Genomic DNA, 9,689 nt, shown 5'->3' with positions numbered 1-9,689 from the left:
TCAAGTTCTACCCTCTGGAGCAGGAGATAACAAGCTTGCTCCAACTTCCATGTGACAGCCCTTGAGATATTTGAAGATGGCTACCATATCTCTGGAAGGGATGTAGGTGGCGCTGTGGTGTAAACCACAGAGCCTAGGGCTTGTCAATCAGAAGGTCAGCAGTTCAAATCCCTGTGATGGAGTGAGCTCCAGTTGCTCTGTCCCTGCTCTTGCCAACCTAGCAGTTCAAAAGCATGTCAAAGTGCAAGTAGATAAATAGGTACCACTCCGGCAGGAAGGTAAACGGCATTTCCGTGCACTGTTCTGGTTCGCCAGAAGTGGCTTAGTCATGCTGGTCACGTGACCTGGAAGCTGTCTGCGGACAAACGTCGGCTCCTTCGGCCTATAGAGCAAGATGAGCGTGAAACCCCAGAGTCATTTGTGACTGGACCCAACGGTCAGCGGTACCTTTACCTTTACCATATAGCCACTTCCGAGCTTGGGAGGAGGTGGGGTTGCGGGCTTCACGCCCACCCCACGTGCGTGGGGGCTGCTCCAGCCCCCGTGAAAGCCAGGGAATCCTCGGCCGTGTCACACTCTCAGCCAGCCAATAGGCTGGCTGGGAGAGGTGGTGTTGCTTGCACTATTTAGGGCTGGCGTGGCCGAGGCTCCCCCTCTTGGCAGCCGCGCCAGCCAGCTGATCCGGTTTCCCACCCACCCTCCCTTTAGGTAGGCTCCCTGACTTGATATGGACTTCGGTTGGCCACCTCGGGGCCTGGTAGGAATTTTTTCCAATTGGTAATTGGCATATACAGCCAATTGGTTTTTTGCCTACCTCGTAGCAACTCGTCACAACTCCACGGCATTGGCGGTTAGGCATTGGCAAGGGAGGGTTAAGTGGATGAGTGGGGGGAGGAAAGCGCCATCGCCTCCCCCACAGAAAAGGGTAGTCCAATAAAGGACTCCGGGGGGCGTGGCCCTGTCCGAAGCCTATGGAGGTGTGGGCCCAAGGCATGCCCCCAAGTGGTGACTCCGGGGGAGTTCCTAGTTGACGTGCCTCAGCAGGACTCCCTCTTCTGGTGGTTAACCCTTGCCGGCCTTCATGCAATCGGGCTGAAGCCGGCTAGTCAATAGGGCCAATGCCTAAGCCAATACCCTTCATTCCTGTAATCAATAAAGTTGTGGCCTATTTTGCCCATTAACCTTAAATAATGGTGTCCTGTGTCTTTATTTCTTCCTGGGAGGGGGCGGGAACTCACCACACAACTTCTCTCAGTCTCTTCTCCAGGCTAAACATACCCAGCTCCTTTAACCATTCCTCATCTGGCTTTGTTTTCAGATTCTTGATTAGCAGTTTAGTCATGCTGGCCACATGACCCGGAAATGCTGTTTCTGGACAAACACTGGTTCCCTCGGCCTGAAAGCGGAGATGAGCACCGCACCCCATAGTCGCCTTTGACTGGACCTAACCATCCAGGGGTCATTTACCTTGAGCATACACACACAATACCTACTTGCCCCCCTTCCAGTGGGAAAGTTAGCATGTGTCAGGCTTTAGGGAATTGGCTTCCTCCGCCCCTGGGCAATAGATAAGCAGAACAAAGTGAACAGAGTCTTCTTACCAGTTAGAATTCTTTATCACAGTGAGGGATAACAAATGTCTCCCTCTAAAAATGCTTCCAATTAAGGCTACCCCCCCCACCTCTCCTACATTGTGGGGAGGGGGGAAGGGGGATGCTATTCAACAACTGTGAATCTGTTAACCCTCTCTCTTCCAGTGTTTCTTCCCCTAGCTGCTCTTCATCCAGTCTTTCCCAGCTTTTCCCTTCTGAACTATGCCCCTCTGCAAACCACTGTTCTAAATCTATACTGTCCTCCTGCTCCTGGGGAGATTCAGGGTCAGGGGGAGGAGGCAGCTCCCTCCATGCCTTCCCATTGTAGCCCTCCTCAGCACAGTCCCTTACAGCATGAGAGACAAAGCAAAAGATTTCACCTGATGCCAAGGAAAACAAGAGATTAAAACTGGCGTCAGATGTTTTGCAAACCTAGAACAAAGCAAAATGCACTGTCTCCCTCTTGAGTTTTTGCACATTTTAATAGATTTGCATCACACTGAAACATCCAGGTTGAGGAGAAAAGAAGACACATCCAAACCGATATGTCCTTTGTGATGAGTAGTGTTTGGGTATGTGATCAGCACTGGATTTTCTGGAGGGCATCACAAGAGAAAGGTGGCTGTGCAACCTCAGATCACATCCTGATCTTTGCATGTGCTGGAAGCCCCTAGAGAGTGCTGTGTCGTGAAGGGCATTGAAAATCCCGGTGTGCTGTCATGCAGTTCACTTACCTTCATTGGTCATTAGCGAATCAGCAAATTCAGCATTTTGGCCTGGAATTCAGACAAAGGTCTAAATGTTCCAGGCAGAAGGACCTTCTTTCAGGCTCTGATGGAAGCAGGCAGTTCCTCCTAAAATATAACTTTGACCCACAATTGCCATCATTGTATGTGTGTGCGTGCACACAGACGCACGCGAGGACATCTATTCCAATATTTGCATACGTTTGTCACTTCAAGACAAAAAAACCCCAAACCCTAAAGTGTCTTGGCATTATTGCATTTTTAATCATAAGGATTTGTATATGTATTATGTATCTATCTCTTTTAATATTGCAGCTTTTTTTAAATATCAGCTTGTTGTACGCTTTAATTAATGAGGCTTGTAAACAAAAGTTTGTCATCCTTTATTCATAAGCAGATCAGGTGGTGGTTAAATGTCTCTGATTGCATCTTCCCCCTTTCACCACACAAATGCCCTTGTATAAAGTGCTTTAATTGAATAATAAAGAAGATATGGCAAGGGATTGGCAGGGGGAGATGAGAGCTATAAATCTGCCTCCCGAATCCAACTTGCTTCTTGGGAACTTTTAAATTGCAGAATCTCAGCAGGCATCTGCCATGGGAAGAAAAAAGAGGTTTCCTATATGCATTCAGTATGTATATTTTAAAGGGTGCTGATGCTAAAAATGCATTGCAGCTCAGAAGAAGCAACCTTGAGGTTTCATACCTGTATTTCATCAATAATTGAGACATGGTATCTTATCTTCATAACACCACTCTGCACAGCTTCTCTTTGACCTACAAAGCCAGACTGAGTCCACCAAGCAGATATTGATGCCTCCCCTCCCAAATTTCCTTTCATTTGCTTGTTTCCTAGACAACTTGAGAAAATGGGTTAATCAAAACCTGGTCCAAATATGGCTGGGATCATCAGACAATTCTGCAGAGAAAGCTGTCTTAAGAATCGAGTTGATCATAGGGATGCAAGTTAATTCAGCAAAAAAAAGGGGGGGGGGATGGAAATGGAAATGGGAGCAGGAATTGCCAGTATTTGTTTATTCGTCTGGTGTCTGAAACAGAAATCAATCCAGTGAATATGACTGGTATTCATTGCTGCTGTTGATTTCAGTCCACAAATGATATGTAATTGATTATGCTCCTCCCACCTCCCACCGCCTATATGCATTGCATTTCCTTTGCACTGACATGAACATAGCGGAATAATGGAATTACAATAGGCCAGATTCATCTAACCAGCCCTGTCAGAAGAAACCCTGTGCAAGGACTTTTGCTTGCACAAAATGGGGTTCTCCCTTCTCCTCCACTGCATGCCCCATGCTCCCCAGAATTGACTCCCCTCCCCTCCTTCAACAGCACATGGCGGGCAGGGGGGGAGCATCTGGCAAGCAGGAATGCTTGTGCAGGCAGAATGAATGAGAACCACCAAATCTAATTTATATCATTACATGTAATTAAATAGACAAACTTTGTACGTCGTGTCATTTTGTCACAGCAGGCAGTGAGATGAATAATGTAGATTTTGGTGGAAGATGAGCAGCGGCAGAATGGGAACAGTGCTGCAAACAATATATGCAGGAGAGAACGGAGAGATGAAAAGTGGGGAGGAATTTTTTGAGCAATGAAAATATTTGTGGTATTTTTTTATTAAAGATTTTCTTGGTCTACAAAAGTATGTGCAATGTCTCTCTCTCTTTTTTCAAGTAACATTTTTTACAGATCAGTTTTGTTTGTTGAGACATTAGGAAGAAAAGGGGGAGAGAGGTGGAGGGGAGAGAGGTGAGAGGAGGTGGGGTCGGGAGGCGATGTTTCTATTTTACTTAATATATGTGGGGTTTTGTGTCAGCATCACTTGTACAGGTTCTTTGCTATTCACTTGTGTTCCTTTGGTGGTGAGAGAGGTTGGGGTTGGCCTAGGGTGTGGTTGTTCATTTGTGATTGGCTGTGGTGATCATAGTTTTCATGTGTGAGTGGGGTGGGTGGGTGTTTTGGGTCAGGTTAGTCATATTGATTTGTATGCTGTTGGTGGATTTTTGTTATTGTCGTGTTGGGCTGTGTATGTGATGAAGGGGAGCCATACCGGAGTAAAGGCGTCTTCTTCTATTTATCCCCATGTCAGTTTCAGTTTATTGGTTAATTTTTCTAGTAAGGCTGTTTCCCATACTGTTTGGTACCATTGGTCCCTGCTTACACCTGACAAGTCTCTCCAGTGTCTGGCTATGATGCTTCTGGCTACTGAGAGTAGGTGGGTTATGAGTTCTTTGTGGTGTAAGTGGGCATTGTTGTTTTGGAAGATGTTTAGTGGGGCCATTTCTGGGGTGATTCCTAATACTTTCTTAGTTATTTTACATATTTCTCGTATAGCTGTTGTCCAGAATAGTTGGATTTGGGGCACTCCCACCACATGTGAAGGTATGTTCCTGTGGAGGTGCACCCTCTCCAGCATTTTGGTGAGGTTCCTGGGCATATTAGCGCTAGTTTTCTTGGTGTTAGATACCACCTGTAGGTGAGTTTCAGAGTGAGTAAACGCTAAACTGGTGCAGTTCTGGTGAAAAAAAATTCCCATGATAAAGGGACAGAATGACAACTTGTAACCATTCTGTTTCAGCTTGCAACACCCTTCCTATTATATAGCTATTTGCTCTAACACTCACTCTTCACTGTACAGACCCCAGAATCATAAAGCAAAAAATTATTTTTTCCATATCTATAATAATTAGCAGGGTCTCCTGCCCTTGCTTGGGTTGATCCCCAACCATCTAACATCTCCTTCACCACCCTCCAACATTGCCCACGTACTCACAGCTCCTCTGCGTTCCTCCATTACTGCTTTATTCAAAACTCCCCTGTCATTTAAAACCACCATTTTACAACCTGCCTTCTCTTTTGTTCCCCTCTCCTGTCATGGCTTCATGCAAATCCATGATTCTGATGTGTTATCAGTCCTCCAGTGGGAGCTGTGCTCTGACAACATGCAAATCCTGGATTGTGAAATGGCATGACAAATCCACCAGTGGGGGCTGTATGGTGACAGCTTACATTTTTATGTATACAGGAAGAAATAAGGACCAGTATGTGGGCCAATATGATAACCAATGGATCCATGGAGTTGCAGAAAAGTTCTAGAAAAAAATTGGAACAACATTTTCTCTGTAGGCCTCAAGCTATTTATTCATTTATTGCAAAGCAAAGCGATATAATCTCTGGCCTCACCAGAGAAAACAACAGATCAGTACACATCCATTTTCTTGATTGATGGCCAATAACTGGGAAGTCAAAGTTGGAAATGGCACTTGCATTAAATCAGACCTGAAGAACATTATAGGACATGGGTATTGCCATAAATAAAGGCAAATCTTCTCTTGCTCTGCCTTAGATTTGTATATACATTTGAGCCAAGTTTGACAAAGGAGCTGACCTTGTTTTCCAACCAGAAAATGAGATGTCTGACCTCTATCAATAGATCCTACGTTCGAAAACACTGTTTGGACTATCATGAAAAAATAGTCAAGAAAGAAAGAGAAAGGAGGAAATGGCTAAATCAGGAATGACATGGACATAGGAATAGGCTGACCAGCAAATTTTGCACTGCTTTGGTACGACTGGCACTCAGTCATGAGTCCATTGCATCCCATTGTATATACAAATTTTGTGTGCTTCTCCCCCCCCCCCCGGACCTTTATGTAAAATACAGCCTTTTCGATGCAATCACTAGTAAAGTATGCATCTTATCTGTAAAAATGTATATTCTTTGCACACTTTTTGCACACCAAAAGTGCATAATACTGAGAAGTGGATAATCCAACTAGGTGTTGGGTTCCAATCCACAAGAAAGTTTGAGAGTGTCAGGTCAGATTGGTCTGCTGTGAATAGTGGGCCAATCAAATCTCTGCTCCATCCCCACACAGGGAATGGGGATTTGCTGGCACTGCTCCAGGATATAGCTGTGTGATCTCTCCTTGACTCAGTTAAGAATTTTCTTGATGCTCATGAGCTTTCCCAGAGATCTCTCAGAAAACAACTTTGCTTTTCTGAGAGTGGTCTTCTGGTTCATAATGTTGGTTTGTATGTGCTGATGATGAGCATGTGTGCGTATTAACTTGGTATAATGCCATTCAGATTTGTACTATTCAATGCACGCCCCTCTCCCAGAACACCACATCTAGGAACTTACTTTATTAGGCCAAACCTTTATTAGGCATTTCTTCTTCTTCTTCTTCTTCTTCTTCTTCTTCTTCTTCTTCTTCTTCTTCTTCTTCTCCTCCTCCTCCTCCTCCTCCTCCTCCTCCTCCTCCTCCTCCTCCTCCTTTGGCAATCACTCATAGCCAAGTAAGATGGTCTTCCATAAACACGGTTTTAACAGTGAGTCTGTAAGTGACTGTAGAGGCCAATTCTGGATCTACACATCCTTCCACAGTGGGGACATAGGTTTCTAGGCGGGAGTTGATCACGATGAGGGTTTGCCAAGCATGCCTTCCTCTTAGCATGTTTCTCCCTTGTGTCCTGAGTTCAAGTGTCTTCAAAGCCCATGACACCTTTCGTAAAGGCTGTTCTCCAATTGGAGCGCTCACAGGCAAGTATTTCCCAATTGTTAGTGTTTATACTACTTTTTTTAAGATTTGCCTTGAGAGCCTTTAAACCTCTTTTGTTGACCACCAGCATTATGCTGTCCATTTTTAAGTTTGGAATAGAGGAGTTGCTTTGGAAGATGATAATCAGGCATCACACACAGCTACTAACAAGGGGGAGGGGGCAGGTCCTGCTGGCCATGCAGTAAACAGCAGAAACTCAGAGCTCCCAGAGAAAATATTTTAAAAGACAGATTTCTCACTCTGAAGAACAAGTATTATGAAGCAAAGAATACAGATCAGTCCTTAAGAACTTTTCAAGCAGGAATGTAATCTGGAGTAGTGAAATAATCAACACTACTACTTAATTTCTGGGCTAGACGCCAGCCCTGGGCCAGACACCAAACTTATCGGCTGGAAAAGAACTCAAAGCAAAGGACTTGTGAAGACAAAAATGGACAACTAGAAATGATTGGACATCTTTCATTCAAACAGTAGAAGGAAAATGAATGGATCAATATCCAGGACAGTAAAATATTTGGAAATCATGGAGTAAATAACTGAATATAATTAATTGCTCTTACTGTACTTCTGGTCTCCGGACCTGAAACCTGATACCAGATAGGAGACTAGATTTAATTGAAGCAAAAGAACTTGAAAGCAAAAAACAACAATAAATACTACAAAGCAAACAGGAGTGGTCAAGCCAAGAGATATTTGCATTAAACTGTAAGGGAATTAGTGCGACTTTAAGGCACAGGACATAGCGATTCAGTGTCACAATTGAGTTGGCTAGATGCCAATAGACAAGTCCCATGAGGCAAACCAAACCAAAATAAATTGGGTAAGGGAAGGGGAGCACCTATCAGATTGAAGTGTCCAGTGATTAACCAGAGCTTAATCAACAGAAGCAATTATGGCAAGCAGACAAGAGAAACAAAGTGGAGATGGAAGTAAGAAAAATGTAAAAAATGGAAATGGAACTCAGAGGGGGAGTGAAGAGGACTTGGGGGCAAAATATAAAGAAAAAAGGCATCAAAAACCAGTAGACATCTTGGATAAAATGCAATAAATGATGCAGAAAGGCAACGAGATTCTCAGAATCAGGGAGAAGCTGATGAAAATATTTCCATCTCATTGGAAACAATGGCAGGGAAATGGTGGGGGCTTTTAAAATGCAAATTGGAGCTCAAAAGTGTCTTCTGTCTTTACTTCCTCACTGCCAATGAAAGTCCAGTAGGACTTAAAGAGTCTTGTCTTGCCTCCCAATGCAATGACAGACTCTTAGGTATACATAAGAAAGAAAGCTTTATTCATAGCTTACCACAATTCAGGTCAGACTAAAGGGACAGATCACCAAAGGCATGACTAAGACTTCAAGAAACATCAAGGCTCCAAAATCGGACAAAAGCTGTAAAGATTATCACAGAATACGTGAAGCCTAAAGACAGCTATCCTTTGGCATTTTTTTTTTTTTTTTTTTGCAATGTAGTTTTCCAACTACACGCACTTATTAAGAGGAAGTGTGCATAAATACATATATCTAAGTGAGCAAGGCATACAAAGATTGCATTATACTGGGGGAAATTGTTTGCAAAAATGTATATATCAGTCAAAATTGCATGCTAACATTTGTTTATTAGGAGAAATTTGCTAAATGGCTGACAAGTCTTCATGAGGGATTTTTTTATAAAATGCAGAAATGTGGAGAACTGAATTTAAGATTGGAAAAAAATGAGAAACTGAGAAGAACCTAAGTTGATTCATGTATCCCTTTCCCGAGGTAAATGTGAAGGCACAACTATATTCAAATATAAATTAATTGAGCTGTCACATTTTGCATTTAACACTATTAGATTTCATGAAAATATTCCTGGATTGAATGCACCCCAACTGGAATTGAAGTCCTTTTGTGTCTCTCCTGCCCTCAGATTAAAAGGTAAAGAAAGAAACACCTTCAATTTGTGTTCTATCCCAAAATCTTTCAGGCATTTCTTCCTCTGATTGTCATGTTAGAAACACTAAAAGGACTGAATGACAAGCATTACTAAGTCCCAGGCCCACCAGCCTTTGACAGGGCTTTCATAACATTTTCCCTTAAACTACAGTGACTGGCAAAAGGTAAATATGTTCTGACACTCACTGATCTTGAAGCCCCAGCCACCTAGCCTGACTCACAGTTCCTGTGTCTACTGATAGTTGGAATAAGGGAGTTCTGTGGCCCCAGGCAGAGGGTGCTTGTCTTTTTAGCAGTGGTTTGCTAAACCACTGGCCTCCAGGACTTCTGGCCTCCAGGAGACCCTTTTCATACCATTTCACCCTGGGTTTCTGCTGTAATTGAAAATGCAGTGAGCATTCAGTCCTGTGCATTATAGATGAAGGGTCGGAGGTTGGAATCCCCACGAGGGACACAGGTGGCGCTGTGGTCTAAACCACTGAGCCTCTTGCTCTTGCCAATCAAAAGGTCAGTGGTTCGAATCCCCGTGATGGGGTGAGATCCTGTTGCTCTGTCCCAGCTCCTGCCAACCTAGCAGTTCAAAAGCATGCTAGTGCAAGTAGATAAATAGGTACTGCTGCAGCGAGAAGGTAAATGGCATTTCTGTGTGCTTTGGTTTCTGTCATGGTGTCCCATTGCACCAGAAGCAGTTTAGTCATGTTGGCCACATGACCAGGAAAGCTGTCTGTGAACAAACACCGGCTCCCTCGGCCTGAAAGTGAGATGAGTGCCGCAACCCCACAGTCGCCTTTGACTGGACTTAACCATTATGGGGTCCTTTACTTTTTAC

This window comes from Podarcis pityusensis (assembly GCF_964106645.2).
Source record: "Podarcis pityusensis genome assembly, chromosome: 2".
Classification (NCBI taxonomy): domain Eukaryota; kingdom Metazoa; phylum Chordata; class Lepidosauria; order Squamata; family Lacertidae; genus Podarcis; species Podarcis pityusensis.
The sequence above is the reverse complement of the archived record's forward strand: the minus strand, read 5'-3'. Positions refer to the sequence as shown.